This window comes from Elaeis guineensis, chromosome 2 (assembly GCF_000442705.2).
Source record: "Elaeis guineensis isolate ETL-2024a chromosome 2, EG11, whole genome shotgun sequence".
NCBI classification, from domain to species: Eukaryota; Viridiplantae; Streptophyta; class Magnoliopsida; order Arecales; family Arecaceae; genus Elaeis; species Elaeis guineensis.
Genome location: NC_025994.2, coordinates 27834651 through 27849919, shown reverse-complemented (window position 1 = coordinate 27849919; position 15269 = coordinate 27834651).

Here is a 15269-nt window from a genome sequence, read left to right as displayed (position 1 = left end):
CGGTGGAGCCCGGCTCCTGTAGGAGTCGGGGCGGAGCTGCGTCGCTGTCGGCGGTGGAGCCCGGCTCCCGTAGGAGTCCGGGCGGAGCTGCGCTGCAATCAAAGTTAAGGGTGAAGTCTGGCTCCCGTGGGAGTCCGGACGAAGCTTACCAGCAGCTGAAACTGAGGGTGGAGCCCGGCTCCCGTAGGAGTTCGGGCGGAGCTGCGCTTGCTGTCGGCGGTGGAGCCCGGCTCCCGTAGGAGTCCGGGCGAAGCTGCGCTGCAATCAAAGTTAAGGGTGAAGTCCGGCTCCTGTGGGAGTCCGGACGAAGCTTACCAGCAGCTGATACTGAGGGCGGAGCCCGACTCCCGTAGGAGTCTGGGCGGAGCTGCGCTTGCTGTCGGCGGTGGAGCCCGGCTCCCATAGGAGTCCGGGCAGATCTACGCTGATGTCGACGGTGGAGCCCAGCTCCCGTAAAAGCCCGGGTGGAGCTGTGCTGATGTCGGCGGTGGAGCCCAGCTCCCGTAGGAGCCCGGGTGGAGCTGTGCTGATGTCGGCGGTGGAGCCTGGCTCCCGTAGGAGCCCGGGTGGAGCTGTGCTGATGTCGGCGGTGAAGCCCGGCTCCCGTAGGAGTCCGGGCGGAGCTGTGCTGCTCGAAGTCGGCGGTGGAGCCCGGCTCCCATAGGAGTCCGGGCGGAGCTGCGCTGCAATCAAAGTTAAGGGTGAAGTCCGGCTCCCGTGGGAGTCCGAACGAAGCTTACCAGCAGCTGAAACTGAGGGCGGAGCCCGGCTCCCGTAGGAGTCCGGGCGGAGCTGCGCTTGCTGTCGGCGGTGGAGCCCGGCTCCCGTAGGAGTCCGGGCGGATCTACGCTGATGTCGGCAGTGGAGCCCAGCTCCCGTAGGAGCCCGGGTGGAGCTGCGCTGATGTCGGTGGTGGAGCCCAGCTCCCGTAAGAGCCCGGGCGGAGCTGTGCTGATGTCGGCGGTGGAGCCCAGCTCCCGTAGGAGCCCGGGCGGAGCTGTGCTGATGTCGGCGATGGAGCCCAGCTCCCGTAGGAGCTCGGGCGGAGCTGTGCTGATGTCGGCGGTGGAGCCCGGCTCCCGTAGGAGTCCGGGCAGAGCTGTGCTGCTCGAAGCCGGCGGTGGAGCCCGGCTCCCGTAGGAGTCCGGGCGGAGCTGTGCTGCTGTCGGCGGTGGAGCCCTGCTCCCGTAGGAGTCCGGGCGGAGCTGTGCTGCTCGAAGTTGATTCCGTCGAGGACTTCGGCTGTGGATATTTTATACCCAACACCAGTCCCCCCACTTCCGAGTTTGAATTTCAAGCGAAGGAAGTAGACAGAGAGAAAGGTGGGTACAACCGGAACTGTCTCTTCGAATCCTGTGCACTGCCGCCTCCAGATATTTTGGCATTAAATGAGCGCGTGCCGGAGTCTTTTCGAATTGGAGCGGTACGAGGGGATGCTTCAAAAATCCCGTAGGTACACTGGCCTAGGTACGGTGCAATTATGGTCCTGCCAACCGTCAGCTGCTTTTAGCCGCCTGCCAGGGGGAGTGGGACACGTGTCGGGTGTGGACTGGCCTGGGGGGATTCGCGATCATTATGGCGCCAGATCCCAGGGTCTATTTAAACCCGTCCTCCCCCCTTCAGGTGTCCTACTCCATTTCTGATTTTTCGCTGGTGCCTGTCTTCTCTTCGAGAGCCTGCTCTAGTGAACGTCATCTCGAGCCGTAGGCGCCTCTCGTTTCTCGCCCCCCAGGTCCCTCAGAGCAACATAGGTTAGTGCCAACCTTCTTCTCTCCGCCTAGGGGCTTCTCCTCCCTTCATTACTTTTGTACCTCCCCCCGAGTTGGCCTTCGGCGTCTCGTTCTCCTTTCGGTTTGCCTTTTTAGGATCCTTTAGGTTCTTCCTCCGAAACTGCTCAAAATGTCTTCCGACTCTTCTGCTTCCGTCAGTTCTGAGAGTTCTTCTGCTTCGAACCCCCAGGTCCATGTCTCTGCAGACGAACCCGCGTCCGGGGCAGGGCCTCGCCCGATTTTTGCACCGGGCGCCATTCCATGCTCGTCGACTCCGGATGAACTCCTTCTGATAAGGGCTCGGTACGGGGTTCCTCTGGAGTACGACCTGGAGCTACCTGGCCCCTCTGACCGGGCCAGCGCTCCTCCTCCCGGTCGCTTTTGTTTGTATCAGGAGGCATTTCGTGCCGGACTCTGGCTTTCGCTTCCTGTCTTTGTTGCTGCCTTCTTCTGCTTTTTGGACATTTCCCTCACCTCCGTGGCCCCGAATTCCTTTAGGTTCTTGATAGGATTTCTCTCTCTCTGCCACATAGCCGAGGTCCAGCCGTCCCTCTCCTTATTCAGGCATTTTTATACTTTCAAGCGCCATCCTTCAGCGAAGGACTGGTGGTACTTCTCCCCCCAGTTTGGTAAGAAGGGGTTGCTGAAGGGCGCCCCTTCTTCGATTCACAATTGGAAGGGGAAATTTCTCTTTGTCTACTGCCCGACCTTGGAACTGGGCCTGCCCCCTTGGGGGTCCCTAAGGGATTCCGTCCGTCGGGCTCCCAGCCTGAAAGAGGACGACCTCCAGGCCGCCCAGAAGCTTCTAAGTTACCCCGCTCCTTCCCTTCCTAATCTTCTGAGGGAGCAGCTTCTTTTCAACATCGGCCTGAGCCCTCAGGATCTAGCAAGTATTTATCTTTCCTTTTCTTGCCTTCTTCTTCTCTTCATTTTTTCCTTCCCGCTCTTTTCTTTCCCTTTCTTTCTCTCTCTCTTTTTTTTTTTTTTTTGACTCTGGACTGATCGGTGTCGCTTCTTTTTCTTCTTTTCTTTTCCTGTTGTTTTGGTTTGTTTTTTTTTAGCAATGGACGCCGAAGCCACGCGGATGCTCGCCAAGGCCATGAGAGCTCAGAAGAGGAAGGGCGCGACGGCCTCCGGATCAGCGAAGAGGGCCAGGGTGGAGGAGACGAGCTTGGCTGTGCCCTTCCAGGCAACCCCGACCATCGATATTCCTTCGAATGCCGAGCAGGGCTCACAGGGCGAGCAGCCACCGAGCTGCTGCAGACGAGTCCGTCTGCTCCGAGGGGAGATCAGAGAACCCCTTCAACGATAAGGACCTGATCAGGCGGCTGCTTGATGGCTGCATTCTGTCTGACGTCGTGGAGAGGATCGACCGCGCCGATCCCGAGCAGCGGGCTTGGGATTCTTTGGGGTCCTTCCTTGAGGTAAGCGGATGTTTATTTGTATGGTCACTCGGCCTTTGTTGTGATTCCCTTCCCGTCCTTGCAGATTGGGCACCAGCTCTTCCCCTATGTCGAGGCGTCGAGCCGCATGAGAAGGGACCTCCTTCAGGCGGAGGAGCGCTGCCAGGCCGAGGTTGCTCGCCTTCAAGCGAAGACGGCCGAAGTAGCCGCCCTCCAGGAGGCCCTGGAGAGAAAGAGGCAAGCCCGGGAAGAGGAAAGACAAGCCCGGGAGGAGGAGAGATGAAGCTTGGAGGAGTCGGCGAGGAAGGCGGAGGCCGAGGTCGCCCATTTGGCCGAGCAAACTCCGGTTCTGGTCTCGAAGGCCAGGACCCTTGCGGTGGAGGAGTTCAAGGCCTCCGCAGAGATGAGGGAACTGAACGTCCAGTTCGGCCTGGAGGCGTTCACCAAGGGGTTCGAGCTCTGTCGAGAGAGGGTGGCCAGCAGATACCCCGACCTTGATCTTGGCTTTCTGGAGGAGTCTGAAGACGAGGCCAGCCCTTCGTCTGCCGCCACCGCAGTCGCACCCCCCGTGCCGAGCTCTCCACCCCCTGCCCCCGAGGTCTGAGACCTCCGATCTTGTGTCTTTCTTTTGTCGCCATATTTCCTTTCCGTTTGTCTTCAAAATTAATCAATAAAGTCGGATTTCTTATTGTGGATGGCCTCTCCTTCCCCCTCCTCCTCCTTTCTGCCTTTCTTCTTGTAATGAGCTGGTCTTTGACGTTTGCATCTTCCGATGGCAGTGCCCTGCTGAAGCACTCCCCTTGCCCCTGGGGGTCCCGCTGAAGTCAGCTATCCAGCGGCTGAAAAAGGAGGTCCTCCACCTGACGAAGAAGTTGAAGAAGTCGGAGGACGAGCTCCGCAAGTCGAGAAAATGCTATTCCGAAGCCACCGCTGAGGCCGCCCACTTCAGGAGTCTCCAAGTGAAGGCAATCATGGATTATAGCCGGAGGAAGGCAAACTTCACAAAGGAGCTCGAGGAATGTAAGAAGAGTGCCAGCGACCGAACTTGGGCTCAAGAAGCCAGGATCAGCGCCCTTAAGGTGGAGCTATCAGTTGCGAAGAGGAAGATCGGCCAGCTGGAAGGAAACTCATCCCGGCTCCTGGCACGGGTTGATGATGAACAAAAATGGTCGCAGAAGGTCTCCGACCTCAAGAAGCAACTCCAAGACACTGAGATGAGCCACGATGTGCAGCGGGCCAGCTGGCACCGGCAAGTGGAAGAGTACAAAGGGAGATTCCGTCAGGCGGCGGACGAGGTTGTTCATCTCCAGAGGCAGCTGGTTACTAGGTCGCAGCTTACTAACGCCCAAGATACCGAAGAGCTCCTAGCCCTGAGAGGCACTGTCGAAGGGATTTCCGTCTCCCTTGGGGAGAAGACAGCCGAGCTTCAACAAGTGAAAATCCAACTGGCGCTCGAGCGGAAGGCCGTCGCGGATGCAGAGGCGGAGTCCGAAGTTCTGCGGAAGCGGCATCGAGAAGCAGAGGCAGAGAGCCGACATCTTCGTCAGACGCTCCAGGATACGCTGCGGAAGAAGGAAGAACTAGAAGAAGCAGTGGAGAACCTGAGGCAATCCTGGTTGAGGGATGGAGGTGATAACCCTAGGTCGGAGGGAGCAGGACCTCCTTAGAGTTCTTTTGTAGTCACCCCCTTTTTGTAGCTGCTTTTTTTCTTGTCGTTTTGTCCCTCTTTCTCTGGCCGTCCTGGCCCTGTAGTACGTATATCGAAAATGAAGAAAAAGCACTTTGTGTTACCTTGTCCACGCGTAGCACCGATATTGTCGTCCGTTGACCCTTTCTCATCGTTTGGCTTGTTTGGCTTAGAGGTCATCGTGGGAAGGGGCTCTTCCCTTCCATCCGATCTCGTCATGTGGCCAAGTCTCGCCACCATTTTTAACCCTTGCTGGTGAAGTAGCGGATGGAGCCCGGCTTCCTTAGGAGTCCGGGCGAAGTCTTTCTTGGCGGCGGAACCCGGCTCCCGTAGGAGTCCGGGTGAAGTCTTCTTTGGCGACGGAACCCGGCTCCCGTAGGAGTTCGGGTGAAGCTTTCCTTGGCGGCGGAACCCGGCTCCCGTAGGAGTCCGGGTGAAGTCTTCTTTGGCGGTGGAACCCGGCTCCCGTAGGAGTCCGGGTGAAGCTTTCCTTGGCGGCGGAACCCGGCTCCCGTAGGAGTCCGGGTGAAGTCTTCCTTGGCGGCGGAACCCGGCTCCCGTAGGAGTCCGGGTGAAGTCTTCCTTGGCGGCGGAACCCGGCTCCCGTAGGAGTCCGGGTGAAGTCTTCTTTGGCGGCGGAACCCGGCTCCCGTAGGAGTCCGGGTGAAGTCTTTCTTGGCGGCGGAACCCGGCTCCCGTAGGAGTCCGGGTGAAGCTTCCTTGGCGGCGAAACCCGGCTCCCGTAGGAGTCCGGACCTTCCATTTTGCTTGAGCCGGCGTGAGATTCTCGTTATCAGCCTGGCTTGTGGGGGCGCGTTAGGGCACTGTAAGGCCTCTCCCCCCTCCGGTCTAAAAGAATCGGGCCTTCAACTTTGCTCATGTCAGGACGAGGTTCTCCTCCTGTTCCTGACATGGCCGTGGGGGCACATTAGGGCGTTGCAAGGCCTCTCCCCCCATCCGGTCTAAAAGAACCGGGCCTTTGACTTTGCTCAAGTTAGGGCGAGGTTTTCCTCCTGTCCCTAACAGGGCTGTGGGGGCACATTAGGGCGTTGTAAGGCCTCTCCCCCCATCCGGTCTAAAAGAATCGGGCCTTTGACTTTGCTCATGTTAGGGCAAGGTTTTCCTCCTATCCCTAACAAGGCTGTGGGGGCACATTAGGGCATTGTGAGGCCTCTCCCCCCATCCGATCTAAAAGAACTGGGCCTTTGACCTTGCTCATGTCAGCTCGAGGTTCTCCTCCTATTCCTGACATAGCCGTATTTTTGGAGGAATCATATCCAGTCATAATACATCCACGCTAGGTGGGAGGAGCATGTTAGCTAAAAAGAAAAGTAGATTCAAAGCGAAATAGTAAGTGATACATTTACAGTATTCCCGCTCCTTCTTGAGGCCCTCCGATGATGGAGTCGATGGTCCCGATGGGCGGCCGGTCCCCGGGTTGCTCCTCCCTTTTCTGCGGTTCAGGCGGCGGGAGGGCTCTTGGCCGGTCTCTTCTATCCTCAGGCCTGCGGCGGATGAATCTGTCGAGTCGACCTCGCCGAATGAGCTCCTCGATCTCGTCTTGGAGCTGGATGCATTCCTCCGTGTCGTGGCTGTGGTCGCGGTGGTAGAGGCAGAACTTGTTGGGGTTGCGCTTCCCGAGGTGTGTGCGCATCCTCTCCGGCCTAGGGAGCTGCTCCCTGACCTCCATCAGCACTTGGGCCTTCGAGGCGTTGAGGGGGGCGTAGATGCAGAATTTCTCTGGCGGGGAACCCCGCCGAAACCTGTTGTCCGGGCTTCTCTGCCTGTGTGCCCGGGGGGAGTATGGGCGCGCTTATGTCCAGGAGGGGATCGGGAGTGAGGCCGGGCTTCCTTTGGCCTCTTCTCAACTGTGGGCTTACCAGAATCTCCCGCCTGACGCTCCCTCGCAGTCTCTTCGTCCTTCATTTTGAAGGCCTCTTCCGCTCGAGCGTATCCTTCAGCCCGAGCCAGCAGATCAGCAAAATCCCTGGGGTACTTCTTCTCCAGGGAGTACAAGAGATCATTCTTCTGAAGGCCACCTTTCAGGGCGGCCATGGCAACTGACTGGTCCAAGTTTCGGACCTCCAACGCCGCGATGTTGAAGCAGTTGACGTAGGCCCGTATGGACTCCCCTTCTCTCTGCTTGATGAAGATGAGGGACTCCGAACCTTTCCGAGGACGTCGGCTGCTGACAAAATGGGCCACGAATTGGTGGCTCATTTGATCGAAGGAGAATATGGTACCCAGCTTCAGAGCCGAGTACCAGTTCCTTGCTGCTCCCTTCAAAGTAGACGGAAAAGCCCGGCACAAGATGGCGTTGGGAGCACCGTGAAGCAGCATCATCGTTCGGAAGGCCTCCAGATGATCAACCGGGTCTGACATCCCGTCGTAGCTTTCGAACTGGGGAAGCTTGAAATTCGGCGGGATCGGTTCCTGCATAATCATTTGGGAGAAGGGAGGGTCAGTGCAAATATCCTCACCATAAGCGGGAGGCACGTGGCGGAGTTCTTCGATCCACCGGTTCATCTCCTGGAGCCTCCGATCTAGGAAATCCTCTCGACTTCGAGTCTCGAGGGTCCTTTGGCAGAACGAGGGCAGGGATCTTCCAGGGGTGGAGTCGTGGTCCGATTGAGGGCTCTCTATCCTCGGATTCGCCTTCCCAGGAAGGACGGGGCGGCTGGCCCAGGTGGCCCGCCCCACCGTCGGGTTCTGGCATTCCGACGACGGCCCCTCCGGATGCGCCGACGCCTGCGGTGGCTGCTGCTGCATTGCTTGTACGGCTTCGACGAGGCCTTTGACCTGCTGCGCCAGCAAGTCAAACTGCTCCGCACCGACCGCCGTCGTCGGAGGGGGAGGAGGAGGAGGCTGAGAAACGGGAGGTGAGGCCGAAGCCTGAGATCTGGCCGCGGAGGCCGTGGACCACCGGGTGGACGCCCTGCGCGGAGGCATCGGGTGTCGATCTTGCGGGGGGGGATTAGGAGTTGATGATGGAGAAACGGTCGGAGGCAGCTCCGTTGAACACTCCTTTAAGAACAAGGGTGCTGCGAAGGTTCAAGCCCTCCTTCTAGCGCCAATCCTGTTGGTGCAAAAATCCGCTTGCGCCGGAGAAGCTGGAGTCGGGGAAGCCGCGGTCGCCGCCGGGACCTGCAAGGGAAGTCTAAACCAGAGGTGGGGTTGCTCCGGCAAGACCCTCCGACGCTCAAGTCAGTTCTCTGCCTCAACAAGAATGGAGTGCTCGAACGGAGAATTTAGCAGAGTTTTGAGATAAGGAAAATGAGCTTAAAGAATAACGTATCTGGGTCTCCCTTTTATAGGCGGAGGAGGCAACGGATTGATGGCGACGTTTGTAACTGCCTGGTAGTGGGCCACCCATGGTCAGGGGGAATTGATTGCGGAAGATGGCGGAGCAGACACATGGCCATCACCGCGGCCCGCCACGTGGAATCTGTTATGAGGGGTGGGGCAGCGTCCGTTGTCGTGACTTGCCAGCGGATAGGAGAATCGCATGGTATCCGTCACAGGAGGTGGAGCAGGTTCGTGGCCGTTATTGTGGCCTGCCAGGGGATAGTGGAGCTGTGCGGAATCCGCCACAGGAAGTGGAGTAGGGTGGCGATGGTTACTGCGGCCTGTCAGGGAATGATGGAACTGCATGGAGTCTGCCACAGGAAGTGGAGCAGGGTTGTGGTCGTTTTGGTGGCCTGCCAGGGGGCGTGGATCTGTCGATTGAAGCTCGGCAGCGGTCGGAGCCTGATTTCTGTTGAGGTCCGGGAGAGGTTCTCCTGGCGGTTGGGGTCGTGGGTGGAGCCCGACTCCCGGGGGAGTCCGGGCGGAACCCTCTCGGAGCCGAAGTTGCGGGCGGAACCCGGCTCTCGTAGGAGTCCGGGCAGAGTCTGCTTGCGGCTGTAGTCATTGGTGTCGGAGATGAAGCTCGGCTCCCTTAAGAGCACGGGCGAAGTCTTCCTGCAATTTAAAATTAAAGGCGAAGCCCGGCTCTCGTAGGAGTCCGGATGGAGCTTACCCACAGTTGAAACTGAGGGCGGAGCCCGGCTCCCGTAGGAGTCCGGGCGGAGCTGCGCTGCTGTCGACGGTGGAGCCCGGCTCCTGTAGGAGTCAGGGCGGAGCTGCGTCGCTGTCGGCGGTGGAGCCCGGCTCCCGTAGGAGTACGGGCGGAGCTGCGCTGCAATCAAAGTTAAGGATGAAGTCCGGCTCCCATGGGAGTCCGGACGAAGCTTACCAGCAGATGAAACTGAGGGCGGAGCCCGGCTCCCGTAGGAGTCCGGGCAGAGCTGCGCTTGCTGTCGGCGGTGGAGCCCGGCTCCCGTAGGAGTCCGGGCGGAGCTGCGCTGCAATCAAAGTTAAGGGTGAAGTCCGGCTCCCGTGGGAGTCCGGACGAAGCTTACCAGCAGCTGATACTGAGGGCGGAGCCCGGCTCCCGTAGGAGTCCGGACGGAGCTGCGCTTGCTGTCGGCGGTGGAGCCCGGCTCCCATAGGAGTCCGGGCGGATCTACGCTGATGTCGGCGGTGGAGCCCAGCTCCCGTAGGAGCCCGAGCGGAGCTGTGCTGATGTCGGCGGTGGAGCCCAGCTCCCGTAGGAGCCCGGGCGGAGCTGTGCTGATGTCGGCGGTGGAGCCCAGCTCCCGTAGGAGCCCGGGCAGAGCTGTGCTGATGTCGGCGGTGAAGCCCGACTCCCGTAGGAGTCCGGGCGGAGCTGTGCTACTCGAAGTCGGCGGTGGAGCCCGGCTCCCGTAGGAGTCCGGGCGGAGCTGCGCTGCAATCAAAGTTAAGGGTGAAGTCCGGCTCCCGTGGGAGTCCGGACGAAGCTTACCAGCAGCTGAAACTGAGGGCGGAGCCCAGCTCCCGTAGGAGTCCGGGCGGAGCTGCGCTTGCTGTCGGTGGTGGAGCCCGGCTCCCGTAGGAGTCCGGGCGGATCTACGCTGATGTCGACGGTGGAGCCCAGCTCCCGTAGGAGCCCGGGCGGAGCTGTGCTGGTGTCGGCGGTGGAGCCCGGCTCCCGTAGGAGCCCGGGCGGAGCTGTGCTGATGTCGGCGGTGGAGCCCGACTCCCATAGGAGCCCGGGCGGAGCTGTGCTGATGTCGGCGGTGGAGCCCGACTCCCGTAGGAGTCCGGGCGGAGCTGTGCTGCTCGAAGCCGGCGGTGGATCCCGGCTCCCGTAGGAGTTCGGGCGGAGCTGTGCTGCTGTCGGCGGTGGAGCCCGGCTCCCGTAGGAGTCCGGGCGGAGCTGTGCTGCTCGAAGCCGGCGGTGGAGCCCGGCTCCCGTAGGAGTCCGGGCGGAGCTGTGCTGCTCGAAGTTGATTCCGTCGAGGACTTCGGCTGTGGGTATTTTATACCCAACAAGACCTTATTACATATGGTGTGATAGATGATGTGTTTCACGGATCTTCTGTTATCCTTTTAGGGATACACCCTCGAGGCTGTAGTGTATATTTTAAATGAAGTGCCTTTGAAATCTATTTCTAGCACTCCATATAAAATATAGAAAAGTAAAAGATCCAATCTTAAGCATCTTAAGATTTAGGATTGCTCAACTTAGGTGAAAAATATTGATGGACATAAGCTGAATGCTAGATAAAAAAAATATAGATTTATAGATTATCCCAAGGAGAGTATAGGATACTACTTTTATAATCCTACTCAACAAAAGATGTTTGTTGGTAGGCATGTCATTTTTTTAGAGAAAAAGTTTATCCAAGAAGGAGGCAGTAGAAGGTCGATTGAACTTAAAGAAGTCCAAAACCTACAACCCATCTAGGATTCACTAAATACTCAACCAGATGTGCCCATTGTTGAGGCACAATAACTACACACACCTCCTCTTCGAAGACCAAGTAGAGTGTTTGGATTTATCATTGAGAATGACAACACATCCCACATCATTGAGAATGATGATCCTATGACCTATTCAAAAGCTATCATGAGTAATGACTCTGACAAATGGTTAAATGCCATGAAATCTAAAATGGACTCCATATATGCCAACCAAGTATGGACTTTGGTTGATGCACCTGAGGGTGTGACCCCAATAGGCTGTAAATGGATCTTCAAAAAGAAGATTGGAGTAGATGGCCAGGTAGAGACCTATAAGGCCAAACTTGTGGCAAAAGGTTTCAGACAAAAATAAGGTGGTGATTATGAAGAAATATTTTTATCGATAACCATGCTCAAATCTTTTTAGATAATGCTTGCTATTGCAGCATATCATAACTATGAGATCTGGTAGATGGATGTCAAGACTGCCTTCCTCAATGAAAACCTTGAGGAAGAAGCCTATATGACTCAGCCAGAGAGATTTATCTCAAGTGGAAGATCAAATCAGGTATGCAAGCTGAATAGATCCATTTATGGATTAAAGTAAGCATCGAGGAGCTGAAATATCTATTTTGATGAGACAGTCAAATCATTTAGTTTCATCAAAAATATGGATGAACTTTGTGTGTACAAGAAGAATAGTGAGAGTACTATTATCTTCTTGATCTTATATGTGGATGACATACTGCTCATTGAGAATGATATCCCAATATTATAATCGGTCAAGACTTGGCTATCACAAAAATTTTTCATGAAAGACTTAGGTGATATACTTAATATTAAGATCTATAGAGATAGAACAAATAGGATACTAGGCTTGTCCCAGTCTAGGTACATCGACCTTGTGTTGAAGAGGTTCAAGTCATCGCATACAACTCTCTAAGAAGATATCTCCTAAGACATCTGAAGAGAGAAATAGAATGAGTTCTATTCTTTATGCTTCGGCTGTAGAATTGATTATGTGTGCTATATTATGTATCAAACCTGATATTGCTTATGTCTTAGGCATTGTAAGCAGATTTTAGGTTGATCCCAGAGAGGATTATTGGAATGCTGTGAAAAACATACTCAAGTACTTGAGAAGGACTAGAGATATTTTTCTGATATATGGTGGATCTGATTTAAATTGAAAGGTTATATCGATTCTAGTTTTTAATCTGATCTCAATGATAGCAAATCGATATCTGGATATGTGTTCACCCTATATGGTGGTGCAGTAAGTTAGAAAAGTTTCAAACAATAAACTGTTGCTGACTCAGTCACTGAGGTTGACTATATTGCTGCAAGTGAGGCTGCTAAGGAGGTCGTTTGGATAAAAAAATTATCACAGAGTTGGGTGTGGTTCTAGGGATTGAACAATCAGTGCCTCTTTATTATGACAATACGGAGATAATTGCTCAAGTAAAAGAACCAAGGTCTCATCATATATCCAAGCACATCCTAAGACAATTCTACGTCGTTCGTAAGATTGTCGAAAGACGTGATGTGATTGTGGAGCGAGTTGATACCAAGAACAATATAGCGGATCCATTCACTAAGGCCTTGTCAATGAGCAGTTTGACTGCCATCTTGATAGCATGAGCATCAAGTATAGAGATGATTGACTTTAGTGTAAGTGGAAGATTGAAAGAATTATGTCCTACAAGCCAATCATATATAGGATGCGATAGGGTGTATTTTATAATTTATCTTTCAAACTCATGTAATTAATATTTATTTTAATAAAATAGATATTTTTGATTCATTATATGCTGCATCTTGTTGTTCTTAAGATTATAATAAATCCCATAGGTCTGGATAATGATTTTAGGATGTGATGAGATCAGCCCAGTGAGACCTAAATCTTTGATAGCCCTAACTTAAAATATTTCTAGTCCTTGGTACATTAAGTTGGGGATCAATGATACTAATAAGATTGGTATGTCTTATGTATGCTCAGAAATGAGGGTAGTTGATCTCACAACCACTTGTGTGGTGATACTAATACAAGGATATAGATGCTTATTAGAGAATGAGTTCACTAAATTAAACTACGAGAGAATATCAAATAGAATCTTATTTACATGTCAACTGATGATTCTCTAGTGGGAGTTGTGTAAGTGATCTTTAGATCTGAGGTCATCATAGTACCTTGTGTATATGGATCCATATTTTGGTTCACTACCTAGCTTGATTCTTTGATCCTTGTATAGAGTGTTCTGGATATGGTGAAGTATGGAGATTGTGAGTAATCAATAAGGGATCAGTCACTCCTAATAAGGGGAGCAAACAACCTATGTGATCTCATAAGATGATGATTCTGGAAGTCTTTGGCCAAAGTAAGATGATAATTGGAAATAAATTTTTAATGTATCATCAACTAAATCATCACCTTCAAATCGAGATACATAAAGATAAGTGATTGGATTTGACATATTTTCATGCCCACAGCTCATTTGGGATGTTGTTTGGTTGAAGGATAGAATTACACGAGAACTTGCCACTAAAAGGTATTTTGATAATTTTTTTATCAGAATTCTAAATATTTTGGGTAGTCATATCATATTTTTAGATGTTAATTTTGACTTATGGATTCATCATAATTAAAAGTGTTTAATTTTGAAATCAATTTGGAAGAGTTAAAGTTGATTGAGACTCTTCGGATGACCTAATCTCATTAGATTAGGGTTACGTCGAAAGTCTTGATCCACTACTGGCTAGATTTGGAATCTAATATTAGATTTTTACCTTAGAAGCCAATTGTTGGCTAGCACATTATATAATTCTTGAGCCTATACTTGTACTTGTAATTTTTTTATCATCAATAAAGGGCTTTTTCTTTCCAATCATGTTTATGTGTCTATGATTTATCTTAGAAATTAACAAAGATAATTTTTGTATATTCTTAAAGAGTTAAAAATTTGAGACATACATTAATTAGTGGTTAATTTTTAAATACTTTCGATCAAAGGATCATCATGGAGGATAGTGATCAATCCATTTGATATCGGTGCATAGTTCACCTTCCTTATGGATAGATGAGTCTCAGGTCTACGGTATAGAGATACTGGGATGAAGGTGCAGATGGTTATTAGAGAACAGCATACACTGAGCATGACCAACACGAGAACCATATAGATGTCTACTCACTCATCAGTGATCTTCTCGATGCTACAGTGGTGTGAGTGATTCTTTGACCTATGATGTCACTGGCTAATCGTAGTGAGGCTACTGGGTTTGATTGCACGTTCTCTTGGTCTCTAGCCATTTGGATCTTTATCGTGTATGTTGGCTTCAGTAGGTTCAGGTTCACTGTTTGGAGTAGGATGCACCTAGATGGGATCTATCGATCTTGGTAGAAAAGAAGAAGTCCTATGCGATTTGTGAGACTGAGTTCAGAAAGTCTTTGGCCAAAGCAAGTGTGAATACTGAAAAAGAATTTTCACGAGATTTACAAATGAACTCGAGTCGAGCCAATCTAGCATATAACTGATGATGGAGTCTAACAAGATCTTCATGACCTCCGCCAAGTCAGAACTCACGATAGAAAGATTGAATCATATGATAACTGTACCTAAAAATTCGTACTTTTATTCTACTGGGTTGTCACTATATACTGCTAGATGTCACTGATGGATTGTGAGACTCATCAAACATCATCTTGATGATCGATGGCCCTCGAAGGGTAGAATTAAAAATATTTCAATCCATCAAAAAGAGTTTTGATGATATTATGATAGAGATCACAATATATTTTACTACCAGATAGAATGGAACATATGGGGTCATACATTAAGGGATTTAATCTCGAATTTATCAATTGAGCTTATGAAGTTCCAATTGGATTAGGATTTATTGAAATCTTATTAGGTTTATGAGAATCATGCTAGCATATGGTTCAACCTAATTCTTCTTGAGACTTTGATTTCATCAAGTCCATAGCCTTGAACCTAACCTAAATTTATTTAGATTTAATTGAGTTCTTAATTGTAAGACTAAGAGTATTTGATTAAGTCAATTAGTTGGCATAATTATCCTAACATTATCTTTTCTTTATCTCCTAATTATCTTTAAGTATGCATATGGAATAGATGAAAGAATATGTAGTACATCTTTTTCTTTTTGAAAATTATTGGGTGCTATATCCTGAGGGGCCCACCTCCTCTTATGTGTCATGGCATGGAGGAGAGAGAGTGGGGCCCATGCCCCATCTCTTTTGGCTAGAGATCCCTTTGTGGGGCGTCAAGAGTTGGCCCCCCAACCACCTGATATATATTTCATGGATGCCTGTTGTACATACTTAAAAGGACTGATTAATTATCATTTATATCTGATTTTATTTGACATAAATCAGATTTAAAAAGTAGAGAATTCTTATGAGATAAAAATCTGCCTTTTTAAGTTCATAGGATTCCTGATATGTGTCAGGGCAATGTCTATATATAAAGGGTGATCTCTAGGATTTTAGAGAATAAATTTTTGATTAACCAAACTCTCTTTCTCTCCATCTCAATACCTCCTCTCATCATTTTCTTCCTTTCCACACCCAAAAATTGGGTGCTGTCTTTTCCATGCACCTAGAAGAAGTTCTGGTGACTTAGAGAT